This window comes from Tachyglossus aculeatus, chromosome 1, assembly GCF_015852505.1.
Source record: "Tachyglossus aculeatus isolate mTacAcu1 chromosome 1, mTacAcu1.pri, whole genome shotgun sequence".
In the NCBI taxonomy this organism is placed as follows: domain Eukaryota; kingdom Metazoa; phylum Chordata; class Mammalia; order Monotremata; family Tachyglossidae; genus Tachyglossus; species Tachyglossus aculeatus.
In genome coordinates, this window is record NC_052066.1 from 163,542,120 (window position 1) to 163,569,230 (window position 27,111).

The following is a 27,111-nucleotide window of genomic DNA, read 5'->3' on the forward strand; positions in this document are numbered from 1 at the left end:
CTCTTAGGAACCTAGACAATTCAGCTTTGTGTACATAGCACTCAAATTCCACCCAATTTCATTTTCTTTTTTTAATTATTTTTGATTATTCAAATGCTCACAACGGTCAAGCACCCCAGAAATTTTGCAATATTTATGGTGACAAATAAATTATTAGATTTATGGTACATTTTTACTGAGGATATCAATTTAATTATTAATTGGTTAAGGTGAGAAAAACTTTTGCATTCCAAATTCACATATGGAAGGTTTAAGTTTTTGATCAAGGATAGACTAACCACCAGGCTTGGTTACTAAAACTCTCTGATTTTCTTCCTTTCAGTATATAAAAAACACACCTTCATTCGAAATGTCCACAGATAAGTTGCGGAAAGCTTAGATTCCCTTGATCAGGTCTGCCAAACCCAAGTAGGGCCTCAGGTACTCTCCAGAGTCATTCCCGGGAAAATGGCTTTAGTGTGACATTTGATAATATTTACATAATCTGTTTTCCCTCCTTTCCCCCCTTTCCCTTCTGAGCATCATCTGTTCCCTTCATTCCCAAAACAGATGTCTTATCACTTCCCTTGGTATAACCCGGGTTGCAGAAATTTCTTGGGAAGCAGCATGGTGTAGTGATTAGAGCACAGGCCTGGGAGTCAGCCTGGGGAAATTATTACTGCTTGGTGGCAGAACTTTTACTAGCAGTTCAAATGCTGATTCCCTAGGGAAGAAAATCTCATCACGCACTGGGGAAAATACCCAAACAAAAGGAAAAATGCACACATTACATCACCTGAAGATTTCATACAATATACAACTCATCCATAAATGATGACGAACCAGAATATCTAGTTATCCCTTTTCAGTCTTGGGTTGTAAAATAATAGGCTACTTGTCTCGAAAATCTTACTAAGCATTTGACTTCAAACACCAGACTCAAGCAAATATTTTGTTAATCCTTTTTCCATTTTGTGTTCCCATTTGTATTTCATCTGATTTTTGGAAGTACAAAAGATTGATAATTCCATTCTTCTTTAGAACATGCATGAGCATGGTGTATGTTTGTGGCTTGTTTCAGTGTTGATAGGAGACACCCTCACAGCAACTTCAGTAGTTAAAGCACAGAACACTGACGTGTTTGTTACATCCGTGCTGTAACTATGGATGACAACTGCATATTTGTACCTACAGAAATTGGTTGAAGGCAGATACTTTAGTGTTTATCCTTTTGAATTACGAAAACAGTATATGTTATACTGTTAGAAACATCAATTTTTTCCCTGTAATTGAATTGCCTCCCTTCTGATTTACCTTCTGACTGAATAGGGCCAGCCTCAAAAACCCAGCTCCTTCACCACTAATCCCAGGTTCAAGGGAGTGAGAAATTTGCAATATAACATTAATGAACCCACTTCTCCCCATTCTGGAATGGAGAATAGGTTGGGATAATTCCTTGTGGGGACTACCATCTCATTCTTTTGAACATTTAAACCACAAGTGGAGAATGCTCCTGCTCATGGTGATCTTGGGTTGTAGTCCCATAAGTGAGAATGAAAAGGATTAGGGAGGGCTTAGAGATGCAGTGCTGTGCAGAACAAGGGGAGCCTTATAAAAAGTGGTATTTGTTAAGTGCTTACTATGTGCCAGGTACTCTCAATCAATCATTACAAGCTAAGCAGGTTGGACACAGGCCATGTCCCACTGGTATATGGTGGAGTCAGAATTAGAACTCAGATCCTTGACTCCCAAGCTCATGCTCTGTCACAGTCAATCCTCATTTTGCAGATGAGGTAATTGCGGCATAAAGATGTCAAATAATTTGCCCAAGGTATCATGGCAGAAAAAAGGTAGAGCAGGGATTAGAAACCAGGACCTCTGATTCCAGGCCCATCCCCTTTCCACTAGGCCATGCTGCTTCTTTGAGATTTGGATTCGGTGTTCCCAAATGACTCCTGTAGAAAAATGTTTGGTCTCCAGTTTGTTGGTATATGAAGAAAGCCAAACCTTAAGTTCAGCTGGTCCATCAGGAAGCTGTTTTTATTCTGAAAAGGAAACTGATGGTGAAGTTTCCTAACTGGAAGAGCATTTATCTCTCCAGGTCTACAGCAACCAGGATTCCACTCCCATTAATGTTTACCTAACGTATTGATAGTTCCGTGAGATATAATGCAGCTGGTGACTCTGCCCTTGGATTCTTTTTCTTTGAGTTACAAAAGCCAAGCAATAAATCCAAAGCCAAGAGGAGGATTTCTTTCATCTTTTAGGCTTGTGAAAGGTGCCTCTTCAGCAGAAGTGACCCAAGGTCATTTTAAATCAATTACTAATAAATCTGTGTAGCTTTATATTCAAGGAAAATAGGAATCTGGAGAATAAGTGAATTTTAAGCATCAAGTTCTTCTCCAGCTTACTTTTTACTTGCCACCTTCGGTTATTGGCCATTGTCAAGGCGGTGGCCTTTGTCTATTTATCTTATTTACAGTTTCATATTTTAAGCTTACTTTGTGCTAAGGTATCTCAAGATACTCAGATAAACAGTTATTTCTTTTTTACCCTCCTAATAACATTCAGAACAAGAAAAACCTTCAGCTTTTGACTTGAGTAGCATGGGAAAGTGTAGTGCTTTTGGTCACTTAGGCCTGGAGACTTGGAAATGCTACCAGTATGCTTTTGTCTTTTTTTTTTTTATTGGGGGGAGAGTTTGACAGGGTGTTATATTCAAGAAAGATTGATTGAGCAGCACGAAGCTAAAAGAGCTGAATACCATCAGAAATGATCCCTGCTTCCTATGGGTCCAAGTTGAATAATAATAGTAATAACAATCAAGGTGTTTGATAAGAGCTTAACTATGTGACAAGCACTGTACTAAACACTTGGGTTGTTACAAAATAACTAGGCCCCATATGGGGCTCACAAGTCTAAGTAGGAGGGAGAACAGGTATTGAATTTCCATTTTGTTGAAAAGAGAATTGAAGCACAGAGAAGTTGAGTGACTTTCCCAAGGTCACACAACAGGTACATGGTGAAGACAGAATTAGAACTCAGATCCTCTGATTCCCAGGCACATGCTCTGTCCATTACTTTGACACATACAGGAAGCAATTTGTGCCAAATTCCTTTTGCCCCTTAGGTGCTGAACAAATTCATTATGTTTTCATCTCAAAAAAGGAATGAATTCACATTTACATCTCTCAGAAATCTGATGTTTTACAAAACATCCCTTAAGAGAACATGTTTAAGCAACCCCAGGACATGGGGAAATACTGACATTTCCCTGGGGTCAGGTGGACAAGGACTTAATCTTTTCCTCTGTCCAAGGGAAAACCTGTTGTCAAAGTGAAAAAATACAGAGATATTAATTGACTCTAAGCTCCTTTGTCTCCTTATCTTCAATGTTTGCATTCTTTACTCTTCTACTGAGGAAATACTCCCATTGCCCTTTCTTACCCCATAAAAAGCAAAATTTATACTGTATCTTTTGAGGAAGAAAGCCCAAGTGCAAATGTTCATTTCAGTCCCTTGCCTTGGTCTAGTTTATTTAAACAGCTGTATATCAACCTAGAAAAGCATGAAGAGACTCTCTGCTTGTTACAGGGAGCATTATTTTAAGACCTAGACCCCAGATGTCATAACATTTTGAATTTAATCTATACCAGAGCAGATGAATTGGGAAGTTAACTGTCTTTCTCCATTTGTGCTGAGCAATTACAATCACACTGAGGGATACAGAAAATCAATAATAGTATTTGAGTGCTTACAGTATACAGAACACTGTATTAAGCATTTGGAAGGAGCACCTGACTTTGGAGCTTTCACAGCCATCTGTAGTTCCTCCTAGATAGCTCAGATTCCTTTAACACTATTGACCACCCCCTTCTGGAAGCATTATCTAACCCCGGCTTCACTGGCACTGTCCTCTCCTAATTCTCCTTCTAGTTCCCTGACTTATCCTTCTCAACCTCTTTTTCTGGATCCTCCTCTGCCTCCCACTTCCTAACTGTGGAAATTTTTCAATACTCAGTTCTGGGGCCCCTTCTCGTCTAGAACGATACTCATTCCTTTGGAGAACTCATTCTCTCCCATGGCTTCAATTACTATCTCTGCAAGAATGATTCCCAAGTCTACATTTCCAGCCCTGATGACTCTTCTGTTCTGCAGTCTCACATTTTTTCTGCCTTCAGGATATCTCTGTCCTGCCAACACCTCACTTAACATGTCCTAAACATGTTCAAAACAGAGGGCCTCATCTTCCCACCCAAATCCTTTTCTATTACTGTAGGCAATACAACCATCCTCCCTATCTCACTCATTATCCTCTGCTCATCTCATTCAAACCCACATATTCAACTGTCAGTAAATTCTGTTGATGTTTCCTTCACAACATGTCAACAAATCAATCATATTTATTGAGTTCTAAATAAAGTGCAGGGCACTGAACTAAGCTTTTGGGAGAGTCCAACACAACACTATAACAGACACATTCCCTGCCCACCATGAATTTACAATCTCAAGTCCGTCGTTTTCTCTCCATCCAAACTCCGACTATGCTAATCCAAGCATGTATCATAGCACACCTTAACTATTGCGTCAGCCTCTTGGATGACCTCCCTGACTCCAGTCTCTCCCCACCCCAGTCCATGCTTCAACTCTGCTGCCTGGATCATTTTTAAATAATAATAAAAAAATAGTTCTGTATGCATCCTCAAAAACCTCCAATGTTTTTCCATCCACTTCTGCATTGAACAAAAACTCCTTCCATTGGCTTTAGGGTTCTTGCTCCTGGCATGCTTCCATGAGCTCTTGTAGTCCTTCATCCCCACCAAGACTTTGAGCCTGTTTTGTTTATTTGTGTTGCTTTAATGTACATCACTCCTGAGGTGGCTGTCTACAAAACCTTCTCCCACTTATTTTCTTGGATTGTAAACCCCCTGAGGGGCAGAGACCATGTCTAATTTTCACCTGGGTATTCTGTCATTCATTCATTTATTCAATCGTATTTATTGAGTGCTTACTGTGTGCAGAGCACTGTACTAAGTGCTTGGGAAGTACAAGTCAGCAACATATAGAAACAGTCCGCACCCAACAGTGGGCTCACAGTCTAGAAGGAGGGTGAAGACTGGGGGCCCCCCGTGAGACAACCTGATCACCTTGTACTCCCTCCCAGCGCTTAGAACAGTGCTTTGCACATAGTAAGCGCTTACCAAATGCTATCATGATTATTATTACAGGAGGATGGACGAATGCATGCATTTACCTTGGTTGGTGTCTGCGGACAGGGCAGCCCACAGGGGCAGCAGCAGGAGGCCCAAATGCACAAGCAATCTCCACGCCTGGCAGCTCCCCATGGTGGCCCCAAGCCTGGAGGAGGTGGTCGGGAGGAGGAGGTGGAGGAGGAGGAGGAGGAGGAAGGGGAGGAGGCTCCTTGTCATTGTCGTCTTCCTCCTCCTCCTCCACTTGGCCCGCGGCACGAGGGTCCAGCCAGTGCTTAGTACAGTGCTTTACACCCAGTAATCTTTTAATACAATTATTGCTATAACTAAGTACTAAGTCAGCTAACCCCCTCCTACCTGACCTTATCAATCTCCCACTTCAACTATAACCCAGCCCTCACACTTCACTCCTTTAACACCAGCCTATTCATTGTACTTTGATGTCACGTGTCTCACATAGACTCCTTGCTCATGTCCTTCCTCTGGCCTGGAACCCCCTCCCAATCAAGCAATCATATTTATTGAGCATTTACTGTGTGCAGAGCACTGTACTAAGCAGTTAGGAGAGCACAATATAACAGAGTTGGTAAACATTCCCTGCCCACAATGAGCCTTCCCCACTCAAATCCAATGGAACACTACTCCCCCCATCTTCAAAGCCCTCTTAAAATAATATCTCCTCCAAGGGGCCTTCTTGATTAACTCCTCATTTTGCCCATCCTGTTCACCATCCCCACTGCTTCACTTTTGCACTAAAGTAATACCCTTACTTTATATCAATCATTTCTTTGTTCATTATGCTTATTTATGTGTGTCTCTTTCACTTTATTTTAAGCTAAGCTCATTGTGGGCAGGAAATATGACTGTTATACTGTCCTCTCCCAAAAGCTTAGCACAATGCTCTGTACACAGTTAGCAAGATTGACTGAAGTATGTCTCCTTTAAGCACTTTGATATTCGCCCCACCCCAGCCCCACAGCATTTATGTACATACCCTTATACTCTGTAACTTATCCTATACTTAATTCGTTTAAATGTCTGCCTCTGCTCTAGACTGTAAATGCCTTGAGAGCAGGGATCATATCTATGTACCTTATTGTCTTATACTCACCTATGTGCTTAATACAGTGCCCTTTATGCAGTAAGCACTCAGTAAATACTATTGATGTATTTGTTTTTAATCACTCTTTATAGACACCTTTCCCCTACAAATATTACATGGCATGGGGATGGAAGAATGGATCTTACAGACACTGTTTAGATGGGATAGCGTCTAAAACAAACTCTTCTTCCATTTGGTCTGGAGCTGTTTTTCATTTCATTAGCCTAGATGGGGGTTCCAGAAGTATTACATAACTCAGGGTATGCCTGCAATCTTCGGTCAATCAAGAATATTTATTAAATTCTTGCTGCATGGTGATCATTGTACTAAGCATTTGGGAGAGTATAATAAAATTAGTAGACAATGAATCCTGCCTAGAAAAATCTTATAATCTAGGAAAGACAGATACTAAAATGAATTACAGAAAGAAAGAAAAATGGCTGTCTTTGGGAGCTAGTGTTTAAGTAATAAGATATATTCATTCATTCATTCAATCGTATTTATTGAACACTTACTGTGTGCAGAGCACTGTACTAAGTGCTTGGGAAGTACAAGTTGGTAACATATAGAGACGGTCCCTACTCAACAGCGGGCTTACAGTCTAGAAGAGGGAGACAGACAACAAAACAAAACATATTAACAAAATAAAATAAATAGAATAAATATGTCCAAATAAAATAAATAAATAGATAGTGTAATAAATACGTACAAACATATATACATATATACAGGTGCTGTGGGGAGGGGAAGGAGGTAAGATGGGGGGATGGGGAGGGGGATGAGGGGGAGAGGAAGGAGGGGGCTCAGTCTGGGAAGGCCTCCTGGAGGAGGTGAGCTCTCAGTAAGGCTTTGAAGGGAGGAAGAGAGCCAGCTTGGCGGATGTGCGGAGGGAGGGCATTCCAGGCCAGGGGGATGATGTGGGCTGGGGGTCGATGGCGGGACAGGTGAGAACGAGGCACAGTGAGGAGATTAGCAGCAGAGGAGCAGAGGGTGCGGGTGGGGCTGTAGAAGGAGAGAAGGGAAGTGAGGTAGGATGGGGCGAGGTGATGGAAAGCCTTGAAGCCGAGGGTGAGGAGTACATATATAAGATATGTACAGAAGTATTATAGGTGATTGTAAGTACACAAATAGTTGGAGCAGAAGTGCTGAAGTGGTAATTTGGGGGATATAGCCTGGAGAGAAGAGAAGAGATATCACTTGATGAAGGTTTCTTAAAGGAGAATGTGATTGTGTTTACCATGAGGACTAGGGAACCATGTCATTTTTATTCTTTCTTCTGTTATTTCCCATCATTGAGTACAGTGTTTTTTATCTAGTGGACACTCAAAAGTTTTGAAAATGGGGAGAAATGTCATCTGACAGCTTTAAAGAGAAGGGAGACCCAGACATGGGGACAAGTATGCTGAGCAACAAATCAGAAGTGGGAAGCAGAGAAACTTCATGACCTAGTGGAAAGAACATGGAACTAGGAGTCAGAGGACCTGGCTTCTAATCCTGCCTCTGCTACTTTCCTACTCTCACTTCACTTCTCTGTTCCTCATTTCCTCAACCATAAAATGGGGATTCAATATTTAGGCTATGAGCCCCATATGGAATAAGGACTGTGTCCTACATGATTAACTTGTATCTACCTTAATGCTTGGCACAGTACTGAACACATAGCAAGTGCTTAGCATTAAATAAAAGTATGAGAGACAATAATTAGGAAAAGTGACTAGGTTATTTTGAGAGAAACACAGAGTGCAAGCTGGCATGTAGTGGGAGAAGAGTGTGGAGATAGAGTTAGCAGCATTGTTTATGGGGGATGGTGCCTTAAATTTTATGGGTCCATGGGTCCATTAATGGATTAGTTTGCTTAGGAAAGACTCCATTTCTTTTTGCTGTTTGTGGGTTGAATTTGTTTCTGAGGCTTAGAATCTCTAAAGCAGAAAGTCTGGATCTGGAGAATTTAGGTTAAAGAGGTTAAATAGTTAAATCACTACTAACTTCATTACCAGTAGGCAGTGGATCAGATGATGACTATGATGACTACAGAAGCAATGTGGCCTAGTGGACAGAGCACAGGCCTGGGAGTCAGAAAGACCTAGATTCTAATCCCAGCTCTGCCACATGTGACCTTGGGCAAATCATTTAACTTATCTGTGCCTCAGTGTCCTCCTCTGTAAAATGGGAATTAATATTGTGAGCCCCATACGGGACATGGACGGTGTCCAACTTGATTAACTTGAATCTATCCCAGCACTTAGTGCAGTGCCTGGCACATAGAAAGACCTTAGCAAATACCATTAAAGTATAATTGCTGTTTGTTTTCTAGCGTTATGCTTTTGTTGTTAAGAAATGGTCATATTTGCTCTGTCCTTTCACTTGGTCAATGTAGAAATGACCACAGAAATTATCTTCTGAAATCAGTGGTATTTATTGAGTGCTTATTATGGGCAGAGCACTGTACTAAGTGCTTGGGAGAGTACATTACAAGAGTTAGGAGACACGTTTGCAGCCCACAACAAGCTTACAGTCTAGAGAGGGAGACAGACATCAATATAAATATTCTATAATATCATTTAAAGATATGGACATAAGTGCTGTGGTCTTGAGGGTGGAGTGATTATTAAATGCCCAGAAGTCACAGATCCAAATGCAGATGTACTAAAATGATAGGGGGTTTTTAAAGATGAAGATACGAAGTCATGGAAAGATATATTTCTATCATAAAGAATAGTAAGGAAGGCAGAGACTTTGTGGCAACAAAGATTCTAGACTGTGAGCCCGCTGTTGAGTAGGGACCATCTCTATATGTTGCCAACTTGTACTTCCCAAGTGCTTAGTACAGCGCTCTGCACACAGTAAGAGCTCAATAAATATGACTGAATGAATGAATGAATCAGAAAAGTTAAGAAGTTTCTTGAATAAAAATGAAATTTTTAGTTGGATTAGGAAAACACTCCAAAAAAAGCAGCTTAGTCTAGTGGATAGAGCACGGACCTGGAAGTCAGAAGGATCTGGGTTCTAATCCCAGCTCCACCACTTGTGGGCTGTGTGACCTTGGGCAAATCACTTAACTTCTCTGGGCCTCAGTTACCTCATCTGTTAAATGGGGATTAAGGCCATGTGGGACAGGGACAGATTGTGTCCAATCTGATTAGCTTGTATCTACCTCAGAGCTTAGTACAGTGCCTGGCACATGATAAGTGATTAATAAATATCATGAAAAAAAGGTAGTACTATTCTTTACTGAGCAACAATATTTAAACTTTCCCACCCTCCTCTTTGTCATGTTGATCATGTGACAAACGTAAAAGGTGATAAGCTAGTTTGCATTTTACAGGTGTTGCTGGGTCCAATTTATCTTGGTGCTAAAATATCTTCTAATTGGTTATGAGTGTATATCATTAATTACTACTACTTAATTGCTAATTACTACTACTAATTATTACTTAATTAATTACTATGGGGTCTTGAAATAAGTAAAAATGTTTTCAGTTTTCAAGTAGCCTAGAAAAAGAATATGTATTTCAAGTTATAGTCTTGGAGAAGATTTCTTTGAAGCTCAAGAGATCATTTGGATCTACATTCATTCAAATTTCCAACTCTAAGATTATGTATCAAAACCATAAGCCTTTTATTAAGCTAGATATTTAGGAATGTATTAGTACAGATACCTGTCTGTCATGAAAACAGGTGCCCTTTTTAAATTAAAGTGGTCAGTGTTTTAATGCCGCAATTTGTTTAAAATCATATCAAAGACTTCAATTATTAATAATATATTCTTTCATTCCTGGTTTTTTAATGAACATGCAGTAACTGACAACCCTTTTCATGGTAAACAGCACAGCAATACTAATTAGAAATTGCCTTTCATGACAATTTTAAAAGCCTGGTACAATGAGTGAGTAAACTAAAATGCTCATCTACAGTAAGCAAAAATGAATGGCAATAAAATAGTGGAATTATTTGGTAAATTATTGTTCTCATGCATTCCTCTCATCTTAATGTCCTGAACACATTGATTTACTTCCACAAGGTAATATATTACTAGTATCTCCCCAACTCTGAAGAAATTGATGTCTTAACACATTTACCTTTTTAATGAATAGCCATTTACTCAAAATGACTTCTAAATGCAATGTTTTCCAAGATATTTATGAAACCTATCCACTACTATATATCAGTAAGGGCACATTCTAGCAAATAATGAAATGTAATTTGGTTATTACATGCAGTTTCCAGTATTTTATGTAATGTAATGACTGGTCTGGGATCAAGTAATTAATTCTAAAGAAGAAAATAAACTATACATTTTGGCTTTAAGGAAGTGTCAATATGGATTTTTGTTTAGCCTCCACTGAGTGTCTCAGAGAATAGTGCAGAGACAAGATTTTTTGGAATTCCCAGCAGACCTTAAATATGATAGGGAAGAAGATCTGGACCACTTGGTCTCTAGATAACCAATCAGAATAAGTGACTATTTGAAAACACTGTCTCCTGATATCAATGCCTGAAAATTGATAGCAATATGAGTTTTTAAACTCTTTTGTAATAAACCCAACCATTGGAGTCTATGAATAAGTGTTCATTTTTGAAGCTTGACAGGGAGATCCTATCCATGCATGCAAAGTGTAAATGAAAAAACTAATGTGTGACCAATATATTGAAACTATAAATTCAGGGACTGAGAATTCTTTCTCCTGCCATTGCATCCCTATTTATTATCACTCTGTTTGATCTCAGACAAGTTCATAACTAGTTATTCTGTGCCTCCATTTCCTTAGCTATAAAATGAACTAATTACCACCCATCATTCCACAGGTCATTTGAAGATAATTATTCTAAAGTTTTATTTTCTCCTCATTTGGAATAATGCCAAATAATTATGTTCTATCCCCATAATATTTTAAAAATAGTCATCCTCCCACCTCTCCTCTCACCAAACTCTTTGTTAGGTTTTGGAGATCCCATTTCTGGGCTATTTCAGAAAACAAACCTTGAACTAATTAATATGACTGAAAGCATAGGTGAATTTATCTCTCCTAAATAAGTTAATAAGTTTACTCTTCATATTTAAAATATATACTGGGGTAAAGAGTTCTGGTCTTTTTTTCCTCTGTAGATATTAGTCACAACTAAGTACAGTGCATAGCTTTTATGCCCTCTTTTTTAATTGGTGTCTTTCAACAGGTATCCCAGCCAAAAGAAATGAAAGAACTAAGGCAATAATCCATTTATTTCCAGTGAGGAAGGGAAAATAAAACAAAAAACAATGTTTGACTAATATACCTCGTTTACCATTTTTTCCTGAATTATTTCTAGACTGTGAACCCGCTGTTGGGTAGGGATTGTCTCTATCTGTTGCCGAATTGTACTTTTCAAGCACTTAGTACAGTGCTCTGCACACAGTAAGTGCTCAATAAATACGATTGAATGAATGAATATATTCAGACTTTTTTTTCATTTCTCACTTAATGGTATTTACTGAGTACTTACTATGTGCAGAGCACTGTACTAAGTGTACTACAACAGATTGGTAGACACCTTCCCTGCACATACTGAGCTTGCTTTCTAAGATCAATCAATCAATCAATCAATTGTATTTATTGAGCGCTTACTGTGTGCAGAGCACTGTACTAAGCGCTTGGGAAGTACAAGTTGGCAACATATGTCCTGATCTGTTAAGATGTCCTGATCTGTTTCATTAGTTTTAAATCTTGAGTTTTAAAACTGTGTAGTAAATATTGTACATAATAAAATTAGATTTTACTGGCCATCGAATCATCATTTATTTGCATAGGCACTATTTTGTGTGCTTGTGTGGATATGGCTGTGTATGGGGTCACACCAGCTTCTCTTTTCTTACCAGAAGAAGTGGATTAAGTCAAAATCTTAAGAAACACATTTTGTTCCCTCTGTGATACAAACTTTCAGCATGCTGAAACCTGATTCAAAACTTTTCCCTACAGTTCCAATTCACTCACTTAAGCTACAAATTTTAAAAACAAAGTTCATTTTTTTTTTAGTTTGTCCAATGTGAGTATACATTCCAGAATGGAAAGTGTTTACAGAGTGCATGGATTTTTTACTATTTAGAATCTTGACTCAGTAACAGGGCAAGATAACCTGGTGATAAAAATTAATGTACTTGTTCCTTCCCTAGGAATTTAGAGTCAGAGATTACAGAGTAGTTAATATCTTGGTTGACACATCTTCCCTGCTATTTTTGCCAAATCAATGCTACTTTTTTCTCTATTTTGAAATTCACCACATATGGAGATGAAATATGCCATGTAAAAGAGGAGGCTATTATTGTTTTCACTGAGCCAAAGGATCATGAAGTTGGGCAGGACCTTAAAAGAACCTCTGGTCCCATTAGTACTCAAGGCTTAAACAAAAAGAAAGAGGCATGGCTAATTCTCACTGATAAATTAATATTTATGTTTTGGCCTTCATTGGATAAATTAATTTCACTCAACCAGTTAGACCCCAGGAAGTCCATATATCCCAAAAGATAGTTCTTCCTCTTCCTTCACCCTGAAACCTTTCAACCTCCACACTTGGGCACAGTGGCAAGAAGCAGAAACAAACCAGGTCTACTAGGAGACATAGTCTTTAGTGCTCCAACCCACAGAGTGTGAGGAGAGGCTTAGATTTATCAAAATATGAAATATGCTAGTACCAATCCAACTCCAAAGCCTGGGAAACCGGGAAATTGTCTCAGGAATGAGGACCAACATGACCTAATGTTTTCAGAACAATGAGGTGCTAATCCCAGCTCTGCCATTTGCCTGCTGTGCAATTTTGGGCAAATCACTTTAATTCTCTGTGTCTGAGTTTCCTCATCTGTAAAATGGGGATTCAATGCCTGACCTCCCTCCACGGACTGTGAACCCCATACATGCAAAGGACTGCATCTATCATGATTATATTGTGTCTACACCAGCGCTTAGTACAGTGTCTGGCACATAGTAAGCATGTAATTAGTACTACCACAGTTATTATTACTATTCCTAGGAAGCTGCCAGGAGGATCTGCCACCAGCCAGATCTGGAGGATAGCAGATCAATAAGCAACTGCTACAAAACCAGAGAGAAAGTCCCATTGTTCTGTTCTCCCACAGTCCTTTGGTGTGAGTCAGATGTTCTCCCACCTCTAAGTAGTTAAGACCAACACTAAACCACTTCGTTCCCTGTTTTGGCTTTCCAGCCTTCCAACTAAGTGTAATTTGCTGAAATAAAATTAAAAGTCACTGCTTTTTCCTAGTCAGCTGTCATCAGTTTTCCATTCCCTTAGCCCTAGAAAATTAGACAATTAACCTTGGTGGTAAGAACAATGTCCACCTACTAAAACATGTTTTAATCTTATTAAATTCATTCATTCATTCAATCGTATTTATTGAGCACTTACTGTGTGCAGAGCACTGTACTAAGCACTTGGGAAGTACAAGTCAGCAACATATAGAGACAGTCCTTACCCAACAACGGGCTCACAGTCTAGAAGGGGGAGACAGACAACAAAACAAAACAAAACAGGTAGACAGGTGTCAAAATCATCAGAACAAATAGAGCTAAATCTATATGCATATCATTAACAAAATAAATAGAATAGTAAATATGTACAAGTAAAATAAATATGTACAAGTGAACTAAATAGAGTAATATATCTGTACAAATATATACAAGTGCTGTGGGGAGGGGAAGGAGGTAGGGCGGGGGGATGGGGAGGAGGAGGGGATAAAGGGGGCTCAGTCTGGGAAGGCTTCTTGGAGGAGGTGACCTCTCAGTAGGGCTTTGAAGGGAGGAAGAGAGCTAGCTTGGCAGATGTGTGGAGGGAGGACATTCCAGGCCAGGGGAAGGACGTGGGCCAGGGGTCGATGGCGGGACAGGTGAGAATGAGGTACAGGGAGGAGGTTAGTGGCAGAGAAGCGGAGGGTGCGGGCTGGGCTGTAGAAGGAGAGAAGGGAGGTGAGGTAGGAGGGGGCAAGGTGATGGACAGCCTTGAAGCCAAGAGTGAAGAGTTTTTGCTTAATTTGTAGGTTGACAGGCAGCCACTGGAAATATTTGAGGAGGGGAGTAACATGCCCAGAGCGTTAGTGCACAGAGGTAATCTGGGCAGCAGAGTTAAGTATAGACTGAAGTGGGGAGACTTAGAGTAGCATTAGAGTAGCATGAAATCACAGCAAAGGTGACTTTTCAATTCTGAAAGTGTATTCTTTGTCTATTCCCTCTGTACTCCTGACATATGTAACTTTTTGGTGGCTTTTTTTTTCCAGTTGGCAAAACACCAAAAAAGCTAATATTTAGGATTTGAATAGTACCAGATTTCCTTCTCTGTCTGGTCATGAAAACATATTTACCAGATTCTTTTACAAAAAAAAAGAGTTAGGTTTTATAAAAAAAAAAGTCCTGAATTTGAGCCCTTATCCATTTTCAGTCCCACTGCTAAGATATTTTAAGCTCAGTCATTATTGACTATTCCAATTCAGGTTTTTAAATGACTTCAATTGCCAGTCTGATCATTTACAAAGAATTTTCTGAGATTAGCTTAAAATGCAAGTTAGTTCTTATGGAAAAGTTTGGAAGGGTTTCATTCAAATGTTTCATATCCATAAATTAGTTTTCTGTTCATTTGTGATGTTTGTCCACTAAAAACAGTGCACAATCCCAAAAATGCATGGAAAGGCAAAGTAGAAAAATCAAATAAATGGGCCAGTGTGTCTTTTGGGAAACTGACAGGAGCAACACTGAGATATCAAGTTGCAAATCAAACCAATGGCCAAAAAGTTGTCATGTCTAAACATGTGGCCTTCTGGGAGACTTGGGAGGCACAAACAGTTTCTCAATCAGTGATTCATAATCAGCACCACTAATGATGGGATCTGGGAACACAGATCATGCCCTAGCATTGAGATAATATCTATTACTTCACAGATTCCCTGGGCAGCCACCCAAGTGGCTGTTCAACAGAGAATTGAAATGGAACACACACATAAATAGGGGGATTAAGACAAATGTTTGAAAGAAATATTGAGACAAAAACACAAATAATGTAGTAATGCAGACTGTTAGAGAATATTGCAGCAAACTACCCTTTCTACCTTAGTCATCAATGGCTTCAGACTTCTAGAGCAGAGCCTGTGGGAAGAGTGGAAGAATAAGAGACAGACTAGAAAACATCATTGGCATTTGGCAAATGGAAAATGAAAGAATCACAAAATAGGGATATTTTGCTGGCACAGGGTATGGAACAAAATGCCACTCACAGGTAAATTTTTAAGCAGGACCCATTGGTCTGCATAAATTATCACTTTCAGTATGTGTCATCCTGAAAACATGAAAAGTAATCTATCACCCCTAGTAGGCTATCAGTCAATCAATGGTATTTGCTGAGCACTTACTGGGTGCACAGCACTGTACTAAGCACTTAGGAGAGTGCAAAATAAGAGATGATAGGCATGTCCCCTGGCCTCAATAAATGTGACTACTTAATAACCATTAGACACCCAATATTTACTCTATAGTGGGCTAATGAGTGAGTAACCGGCTCTGTCATTATTTTTCAGCTGTAGTGACTACGAACTATAACTCTTCTTGGAGTTTGGGATGTGCTGGGAGCAAGTGGAATCTGAACAGAGGAAATCCAATCAGTGTTCAGAATGGAGGAAAATGTATTGAAAGCACCTGAAGAGAAATTAGAGGCTCTTCCTGACCCAGGCAGCCTGACTCCAGGATTTAGTTATCTTTGTTTTCAAATATATTAGCATAACTTTAGATTGCAATTGGTCCATTTGATATTAGAAGCAGGGGTGTGGAATACATGTTAGGAATGTAAACAGAGTCCTTAATGTAGGGAGTGTTTGACTCTTTCTGCTTGCAAGAAACCTTTGCTATTGCTGCTTCTTTCAATAAAGACAGGCATGGAGAACAAATCGCTCATAATGCATAATAATCTACCTCTCTGAAACAAATCCAGAATCCCTCTGAAGTATATTCTGGGTGTAACTGACAATGTCTGGTGAGAAAATGAACTTTGTCATGGCCACCCCTGCCCTGTTATTAGCTAGTCTCTAATCTCAAAATGTCAAATGAATTATAGCTACCACATTATTCAGAACTTCAATATATGAAGATTAGCCAGGCACAAAACTTAAAGGTTTGTATCATCTTTTCTATATTGTGGATAGGGGTTTTTAGCTTAATAAAAAGGTTAACTTCTTATTTTGGCAGTCATAATTCTCACAATATATTAAGGCTTTAGATATAGTTGTCCATTGTATTTGATGGCCTGGAATGCCCTCCCTCTGCCCATCCGCCAAGCTAGCTCTCTTCCTCCCTTCAAGGCCCTACTGAGAGCTCACCTCCTCCAGGAGGCCTTCCCAGACTGAGCCCCCTCCTTCCTTCCCCCTCATCCCCCTCTCCATTCCCCCGTCTTACCTCCTTCCCTTCCCCACAGCACCTGTATATATGTATATATGTTTGTACATATTTTTACTCTATTTATTTATTTTACTTGTACATATCTATTCTATTTATTTTATTAAGATGTTTGGTTTTGTTCTCTGTCTCCCCCTTCTAGACTGTGAGCCCACTGTTGGGTAGGGACTGTCTCTATATGTTGCCAACTTGTACTTCCCAAGTGCTTAGTACAGTGCTCTGCACACAGTAAGCGCTCAATAAATATGATTGATTGATTGATTGAAAAAAGATACTACTGACAGTTAGGGTCACCTATGAATGCGTGTATGGCTAAAAAGGCGAGTGTGGGATCTACAATCCCAAACACACTGGGCATACAGAAAAGTTGTCCCTTATGTGTTTTTTGAGGGGAGTAGTCAGCAATACTCCGTTTTTCTCAAAATGCCAACATCAAAGAAAAATATCTGTTATTCTTGTAAGTAGGGCCAGATAAACATATGTGCTCTGGGGGCTCAAGCCCTAGATCCCAGTCTAAAGGGACAACCTGAACACTCCTCAGTGAGGCTTCTAGCCACAACAGTTGCCACTTCCACCACACCCTCAGACACAACCAAATGAAGAATGTTTTACCCCAAATTAACCTCCATCCTGTGACAAGATTCCCCCCATCCTTACAGCTTTGGCCTCTTAGCAGGGACAAAATACTAGAAACAGCTCAGGAGACTCTGCCTCAGCTTCAGGAAATCAGGAAGAAGAGAGAGTCCCCAGCATTGCAGAGAGCGAAGCAGGGGGCAGTGAATCACTCTTACACATTTTCTCCTTTCCTTCCTCTTTCCCATAAGCCCTTGCCTGTGTGTGAGAGCTGCACCAGCTGCAGCCCCAAGAAAGCCCCAATGGCCATCAAGCCTGCTAATAATGCAAATAGGTGAAGGATGAGCAAATGGAAGTAAGACTGAGTGGAAAGAGCCTGGCCCTGGAAGTCAGAGGGCCTGGGTTGTAATCCCAGCTCTACTATTTGTTTTCTGTGAGACCTAGAGCAAGTTGTTGAAATTCTCTGTTGTTCAGTTCCTTCATCTGTAAAATTGGGATTCAGTGCCTGTCATTCCTCCTACTTGGATCATGAGTCCCATGTGAAACAAGGACTGCATCTGACCTGATTAACTTGAATCTCCCCTAGTGCTTGATATATAGTAAGTGCTTAACAACTATAATGATAATAATAATGAAGTAAGCATTACTAGAAATACAATTATAACTATTGTTGTTATACAACTATTGAGTAGCAGAAGCAAAGCAGCAGGGGTAGACATGTGGCAGAATTGATAATTTCATTCATTCATTCAATCGTATTTATTCATTCATGCAATTGTATTTATTGAGTGCTTACTGTGTGCAGAGCACTGTAGTAAGCGCTTGGGAAGTACAGGTTGGCAACATATAGAGACGGTCCCTACCCAACACTGGGCTCACAGTCTAGAAGGGGGAGACAGAGAACAAAACAAAACATATTAACAAAATAAAATAAATAGAATATGTACAAATAAAATAAATAAATAGAGTAATAAATACGTACAAACATATATACATATATACAGGTGCTGTGGGGAAGGGAAGGAGGTAAGGTGGGGGGATGGAGAGGGAGAGGAGGGGGAGAGGAAGGAGGGGGCTCAGTCTTGGAAGGCCTACTGGAGGAGGTGAGTTCTCAGTAGGGCCTTGAAGGGAGGAAGAGAGCTAGCTTGGCAGATGTGGGGAAGGAGGGCATTCCAGGCCAGGGGGATGACGTGGGCCGGGGGTCGACGGCGGGACAGGAGAGAACGAGGCACGGTGAGGAGATTAGCGGCAGAGGAGTGGAGGGTGTGGGCTGGGCTGTAGAAGGAGAGAAGGGAGGTGAGGTAGAAGAGGGCAAGGTGATGGAGAGCCTTGAAGCTGAGCGTGAGGAGTTTCTGCCTGATGCGCAGGTTGATTGGTAGCCACTGGAGATTTTTGAGGAGCGCCTACTGTGTGCAGAGCACATACTAACTGCTTGGGAAGTACAAGTTGGCAACATATAGAGACGGTCCCTACCCAACAGTGGGCTCACAATCTAGATAATTGATCAGTCCTCCCTGGGATGGGAGATTGGCACAGTAGTAATTATTGAGCTCTTACTGTGTGCAGAGAACTCTATTAAGAGTTTGGAGAGTACAACAGAATTAGTAGGCAGAATCCTTGCCCTTAATGAGTTTTCAGTCAAGTAGAGGAGTTTACAATCTACAACACTTTCTGTTTCAGGCATCCACCCTCTATCTTGCTATGTACTGCTGGGCATGGTTGTACTGTTGTTGTAGTGATGGGAAAGAGCTAACAACTAAGATATCAAGAAGCAAGGTTGCATAATACAAAGTTAACATAGTACAGTTTACATAGGGGTGTTTAAATTCTATGCACTTGTGGAAAACTGTGATTTACAGGAGGGAATATCATACACTTGAGAATGATCCTGGGGAGAAGTCTAAAGAAGATTCCTATTTTATAATCTCTGCTCTGCCACATATCTGCTGTGTAACCTTGGGCAAGTTACTTAACTTCTTTGTGCCTGTTACCTCATCTGTACAATGGGAATTAAGAGTGTGAGCCTCATGTGGGATAGGAACAGTGTCCAACCGGATGGACTTGAATCTCCCCCAGCACTTAGAACAGAACTTGACAAATAGCAAATGCTTAACAAGTACCATAATTGTTATTATTAATGTAATAATTAGGGATCCAAGTTCAAGAGCCTCCTCTACTGCTGCCTCTCCTATATGCAGAGCACAGAGGAAGACTGATGGAAATATAGAGCAGAAGGGGCACAGAATGAGGGGTGAGCAGTAGGAGATGGTTAAGCGAGGGGGTGGGCACAAAGGGGAAAAGGAAAGTGAGGTGGGAATAGTGTAAGGGGTACAAAGGGAGGGTGAAACAGAGCATGGGGACCACAGAGTCTAGGGACAAGGTATGATGACTACTGTACTCCTCCAAGTGTTTAGTGAAAAGCTCTGCACAGAGTAAGCACTCAGGAAATACAACAGAGTGATTAAGGGGATCACAGAGCTACAAAGATATAAAGCATGGAAGGGAAAGTGCAGAATCAGGGGAATAGGGGTATCTATTTACTCTATTGTACTCTCTCAAGCACTTACTATGGTGCTCTGTATAGAGTAAGCATTCAATAAATACCAGAAGGAGGAGTGAGGGTGAGGGGGATTCAGAGGGAGGGGAGGGTTCAGAGCAGGAGAAAGGATTAAGATCAAGTGGGGGAACATGAGCCAGGTGAGAGCAAGAATAAGGAAGGGGGAGAGGGTGTGAATGGACAGGGATTACGTCTACTTACTCCACCGTTTTCTCCCAAATGTCTAGTACAGTGCTCTGCACATAATTAGTGCTTAATAAATACCACTGATTGATTGAAGGGAACCCAGTGTGGAATGGGCTAGAGACATGGTGGAGAGTGAGCTCAAGGGGGCGGGGGTGAAAAGGGGGTGGGAAAGGTGAGCTATCAGAGAGCACGTGTGAGAGAGGATGCAGAAGTGAAGGGTAGTGTAAGCGAGGGGCAAAGGGTAAGGGGGATGGTGCAGAGAGGGAGGGAAGAGTGGGGAGTCTGCAGAGTAGCATGACCTAGTAGAAGGGCATGGGCCTAGGAGTCATCATCATCATCATCATCAACATCAATCGTATTTATTGAGTGCTTACTATGTGCAGAGCACTGTACTAAGCGCTTGGGAAGTACAAATTGGCAACATATAGAGACAGTACCTACCCAATAGTGGGCTCACAGTCTAAAAGGGGGAGTCAGAAGACTTGAGTTCTAATCCCAGCTCTGCCACTTACCTGCTGTGTGACTATGGGCAATTTATTTAACTTCTCTGTGCCACAGTTTCTTCATCTGTAAAATGAGAATTCAATACCTAGGTTTCCTCCTACTTCCTACTGGGATCTTCATGCAGGACAGGGACTCTGTCCAACTTATCCTGTATGTATCCCAGGACTTAGTACAGTGCTTGGCACATAGCAAGCACACACCACAATTATTATTAATTAATCAATCAATCCCATATTGCTACCCTCTACCAGCATGTCTTATCTCTATAACCCCTGAGGGCTCTCATCCCAGCCCTGATCCCCCCTGCCTGTTGGCAGGTTCATTCATTCAATCATATTTATTGCGTGCTTGTTGTGTGGAAAACACTGTATTAAGTATTTGGGAGAGTATAATACAACAATAAACAGACACATTCCCTGCCCACAGGAGCACTGCAACCCTGACTCCTCCTTGTCCCGATCCCATGTCTCCCGACCCAGGAGCTGCAGTGAGGGAAAGAAAGAAGTGCACATTGGCTAAATTGTGTTTGGTGGAATTATGGGAATTCCTGGGTGCTGATAATCTGATTGTCCTTCACCCAGGTGAAGAGGTTAATTTATGGCATTCTCATGAGCCACATCTTCTGATTGGTTTCTGAAAACCAAAATAATTGACTGGAAGACTTGCCAATCTTCTGAGTCCAGGAAATCATAATGGGACACAGAGACTGAGAGGGACAGAGATATGTTTCTGAAAAATCAAAATCAGTATCCTTCCCCATCCCTTCTGTCCTGCCATACAGAGAGGAGGTGGAGTGGGGCTCTGAGGGGGTGGTGTTGGTGGAGGGGGACAGAGACACCACTCCAGGAGAGAAGGAAAGAGTTTGGCTGAGTGGGAAGAGCACAGGTCTGGGACTCAGAGGACCCAAATTCTAATCCCAGCTCTGCCACTTACCTAATGTGTGACCTTGGGCAAGTCACTTAACTTCTATGTTCCTCAGTTCCCTCATCTGTAAAATGGGGATTCAATACCTGTAATCCCTTTTACTTAGACACTGAGCCCTATATGGGACCTCATTATTCATTGTCTTGTCTCTACACCAGCACTTAGTACAGTGTTTGGCATATTTAACAAATATCACAATTATTATTATTATTGTAGAATAATAATAATTATAGTATTTATTAAGCACTTGGTATGTGCCAGGCGCTGTACTAAACACTGGGGTGGATACAAGCAAATTGGGTGGGACACAGTCCCTTATCCCATGTGGGGCTCACAGTCTCAATCCCCATTTTCCAGATGAGGTAATTGAGACACAGAGAAGTGAAGTGATTTGCCCAAAGTCGCACAGCAGACAAGTGATGGAGCAGGGATTAGAACCTAGATCTTGATTCCCAGGCCCAGAGCCCATTCCACTAGTGAGATAAATTGATTCCATTACTGAATAGCAGATTATACTACTACTACTACTAATAATAATAATAATAATAATTGTGTATTTTAAGTGCTTACTGTATGTCAGGCACTGTACTAAGCACTATGGTGGATACAAGTAAATCAGGTTGAACATAGTCCCTGTTCCACATCGGGCTCACAGTCGCAATCCCCATTTTACATTTGAGGTAACTGAGGTACAGAGAAGTGAAGTGACTTGCCCAAGGTGACACAGCAGATAAATGGCAGAGCCAGGATTAGAACCCACAACCATCTGAGCTTAAGGCCTGTACTCTATCCATTATGCCATATTGCTTCTTTACTCTATTGCACAAACACATGGATACTGTAATAGGTCATAATTATAGTTAATCATGCTTAACTCTAAAGACTTTCCTTCCTCATCCCCAGAAACAGGTCAAATTTTGTGGTGGTGGTCATTTTCAAGCATTCTGAAGCTGGCCACTAAAACAAACGGAAACCAAAGCCAATGCAAATAATAATAACAATGATGATAATTAAAATTATGGTATTTGTTAAGCGCTTACTATGTGCTAGACATTGTACTAAGCGATGAGGTGTATATAAGCAAATTGGGTTGGACACAATCCCTGTCCCACATAGTGCTCACAGTCTTAATCCCCATTTTACAGATGAAGTAACTGAGGCCCAGAGAAGTCAAGTGACTTTCCCAAGGTTACACAGCAGACAAATGGCCCAGCCAGGATTAGAAGCCATGACCTTCTGACTCCCAAGCTCGTGCTCTATCCTTTAGGCCACAGGATCATCAAAAGTTGGGGTAACTGAACACAGTAAGGTTTAAATGTCTCATGTGGGTGTGGTCAATTTTGCTCAGTTGCCCATCATTTTTTGATTACCCAAAATAGCCTTGATTTGAAAGAATGATCACCTTGATAAGTGAATCATCAGGTTACTAAGGTAGTGTAATAACAGGGAGGGACAGTGGACACTGAAACCTTTGCTTTCAGATGTCTTCAGCTGAGGAAGCTGAAGCACGGAAAGAGGAAGGAGTTTGTCAGACCATTAAATCATGTTTATTTATTTATTTGCCCCACAGCTGACACTAAAAATAGATGAAAGGAAGAGAAAAGACCAAGAAGAAAGAGGAGAGGAGAGTCCAGGAGCAGTGGACAGGTGAGAAGCTAGGAAGCAGGAGAGATGGAGAAATAGAACCAGACTGAACTGAAAAACTGGATGGGAAAGGGCAGCACAAATCTCAGGGGAATGAGAGAGAGAACATGTAGAAGAAGCTGAGATGTGGGGGCAGAGACGAGGTGGGTCAGACCGGAATGAGTCACTGCTAAAATAATTTTGACTTGAATTATTTCAAAACAGGTTCTTTTCATTCGACTCCATGGGGGCTCAAGGTTAGGCTGCCCCTTCCTCACTGCTGGTGTGCAAGAAGCATGCTCAGTCCTGGCAGCATGGTAAGAGGCATGGGCCACTGAGAGTACTAGAAAGCCAGTTGGCCTGGGGGACATCAGCTGCTCCCACAGGGGACGGTCCAGGCACCAACTGGGGAACAGGCAGTGTGAGGAGCTGTTCCTTCTAGGAACCAGGGGGCTGCTGACCTGATCTCCTCCTGCTCCTGATCTGTGGGCCAGTAGGACCAGCACCCAGGCCAGCCCAAAGGCTGGTGGTGTCCCCTCAGTCATACCTGGCCACAGAGTGATCAGGAGCCTCGCTTCTCTGGCCACAGGTTGAAACTTCTTGGTCCTCTCTTCCCATTGCTGTAGGATTCACCCCATCTTATCAGGACAGCCAGGAGCCTTTAAATGCCTAAACCCTATCCAGTTCCTATTTAAGTCCCCCATCATTTTAAGCCCCATTGAAGAGGAGACAATCACACACACACACACACACACACATGCATGTATTAACCTTACCCATTCAAAGTCATTTTGAGACAAGAGAGGAGGGAAGGACAACTGACAGGAAAACACCTCAAAACTAATTCCAATACCTATATAACAAACTTATGAATGAGGGCTTTACCCAAGATCTTCCAGCCATGAGCTTGCTTTGCAGAATGACTGAGTGAGAAAGGCAGGTTGGCCCAAACATAGGACAGGGACTGACTCCTACCTGATGATCTTGCATCTACACAGTGCTTAATACAGTGCTTGGTAGTAGTAGACATTTAACAAGCACCACAATTACTTCTGTGAGTGAGTCCCCTGGAATTTTCCCAATTGCCCTGCACAATTTCATCCATCATCCTCTAGACTGTAAGCTCACTGTGGGCAGAGAACATGTCTGCTAACTCTGTTGTAATGTAGTCTCCTGAGTGCTTAGTACAGTGCTCTGCACAAAATAAGTGCTCAATAAATACTGTCAATTAATTGACTGATCATCTGAGTGTCTCTTCAGAGCTGGCTCAACCTGACCTCAAGAGAACTAAACGACTGACAACTGAAAAATAATAATTTTGAACACCTGTTGCCCCAACCACACTCAGAGAAGCAGCATGGCTAGAGAAGCAGCATGGCTCAGTGGAAAGAGCACAGGCTTTGGAATCAGAGGTTATGGGTTCAAATCCCAGCTCCGCCACTTATCAGCTGTGTGACTTTGGGCAAGTCACTTAACTTCTCTGGGCCTCAGTTCCCTCATCTGTAAAATGGGGATTAAGACTGGGAGCACCCCCGTGGGACAACCTCATCACCTTGTAACCTCTCCAGCACTTAGAACAGTGCTTTGCACATAGTAAGCACTTAATAAATGCTATCACTGTTATTATTATTTCAAAAGATTATAAAGGGAGATCATGAAATCATATTTGGATTGTCTGCCTAAATATTTTTTTTAAATAAATCATTAACTTGCACAGTTGTCATCCAGTAGTAGTAGACCAGGTGTCTAATTTCTCAGGGAAAGAAAGAGGTTTGTAAGGTTTCTTATCTCAAAACTCTGAACAAATTCAAACAAAGCCTGCCTAATCTGAACTACTGCAAGGCCTCTTTGACTAATCACTACAATAGATCATTCCCATGATGGTTGGTGTTGTTATTGCCTACAGCTTAGCAGGAGATAGCACATGTTTAACCCTTGACCCGCCAGCTGTCCAGACCAAGCTGCTCCTGCACTGACCCTCCTCGATCATCACTTCCTCCCTGTGGCAGCTATAGTAAGATGTTGGTTCCTAAGAAAATAACAACATCTCTGACCTCTTTCTGAGTCACTAATCTTTCTATACACTTTCAGAAGACAGATCCCGGTATTTTTTCAGCTTCTCAGAGTTCCTGGTGGGCAGAATGGTGGTTGTGATAGTAACTGGTTTAGTTCAAATGCAGGCAATTGTTTAATTTAATAAATTCAAGGCGGCTTGGTGTGCATCATTTTCATCAGAAACTTTTTTTGCAGGAGTTAGAATTGAATTCAGTAAGACATAAAAAGTAGACCCTAGTTTAGAGAAGAAAAATAATGTACTTTTGGAATTCTGTTCAAGTAGCAAATTTACACCTATTTGGGGGTTCAGGGTAGAAGCTCGATGAGAGAGAGAGAGAGAGACTAGAATTGGCAGGGGCAAGAGAATTTGAGTGATGCTGTGCAAACCACTACCATTTTAGCCAATTTTTTTACACAGGTTAGTGGTCCCAAAACCTCAGAATAAGGCCCATCACCACCATATATGTATGAATAGACATTCATTCATTCAATCATGCATATTTACATGTAGATCTGTCCTTCAGAGCTACTGTTAATGTGAAGTGTGGCCTAGAGAAAAGAGTCTGGGCCTGTGAGTCACAGGGCCTGGCTCCACCACTTGTCTGCTATGTGACCTTGGACAAGTCACTTAACTTCTGAGTGTCTCAGTTCCATCATTTGCAAAATGGGGATTCAATGCCTACTCCCCCTCTTAGACTGTGAGCCATATGTGGGATCTGATTATCTAATATCTACCTAAGCACTTAGTATAGTGTTTGGCACATAGTAAACTCTTAACAAATGCCACAATTATTATTATTGTTATTATGCTGTGTATGAGTAACTAATATAGAGGACAAACTAAGATCTTGAAGGTAATGTTGCAAAGATATAAAATAGATAAGCAAAGAACAATCCAAAGTTTTATTTCAGTTTCCCACAAACTATCTACAAGTTAACTAATATTACCACCTCCAGTTACTGATTTACTGGTGGAACTGGAGCAGACTATCTGGTTTGCCATTTCAGTTTTCTTTCTTATCCATTGTACTCACATTTTTTTTGACTGTTTAACATCTATTCACACTTACCCTAATAAAGAATGAAATGTACAAGAAGACATTCCATTCAGATTATTTAACTGCTAAATACCAGTTCTGGTAAAACTTTCCAATGGAAAGTTCTTGGATTATCTGTGCATCTACCTGCAATGCTACAGATAATCACTAATTGTCTTAGTAGGATGAAGTAGATGTTTCAGTCATCCAGTGCATTTGTATCAGCAACATAAACCGTAACAGCATGGTGGTTGAGACAGAGGAAATCATTGCTTCACAACAGTGAAAGCTGAAAAGCCACCTTTGGCAGTCTGTGGCCAGCATTCTGAAGCTTTGAATTAGGTAAACCACTGTGCATTTGAGAAGAGTTTTGATGATGGAAAATAATGGCAGAGCCTAGATTGCGGGTCCAAGATCCTATGTGATGGAGTCAATTTGCAATCAATCAACAATCAATCACATTTATTGAGTGCTTACTGAGTGCAAAGCACTGTACTAAGTGATTGGGCAAGTACAACATAACAATAATAATCAAGTTGGTATATCATTTCCTGCCCACAATGAGTTTACAGTCCAGAGGCAAAGACAGATATTAATATAAATAAAGTATGGATAGTCAGTAAATCAGTTGTATTTACTGAGCACTTACTATGTGCAGAGCACTTTAGTAAGTGCTTAGGAGAGGACAATATAATAATGTATCATTCATTTCCAGTCCACAGTGAGCTTACAGTCTAGAAGGGGAGACAGACATTGATATAAATAATCACAGATATGTACATAAGGGCTATGGGGCTGGAAAGAGATATGAATAAAGGGAGTAAGTCAGGGTGACACTGAAGAGAATGGAAGAAAAGGAGAAGAGGGATTAATCAGGGAAGACCTCTTGAAGGAGATGTGCCATCAGTAAAACTTTGAAGAGGGAGAGAGTTATTGTCTG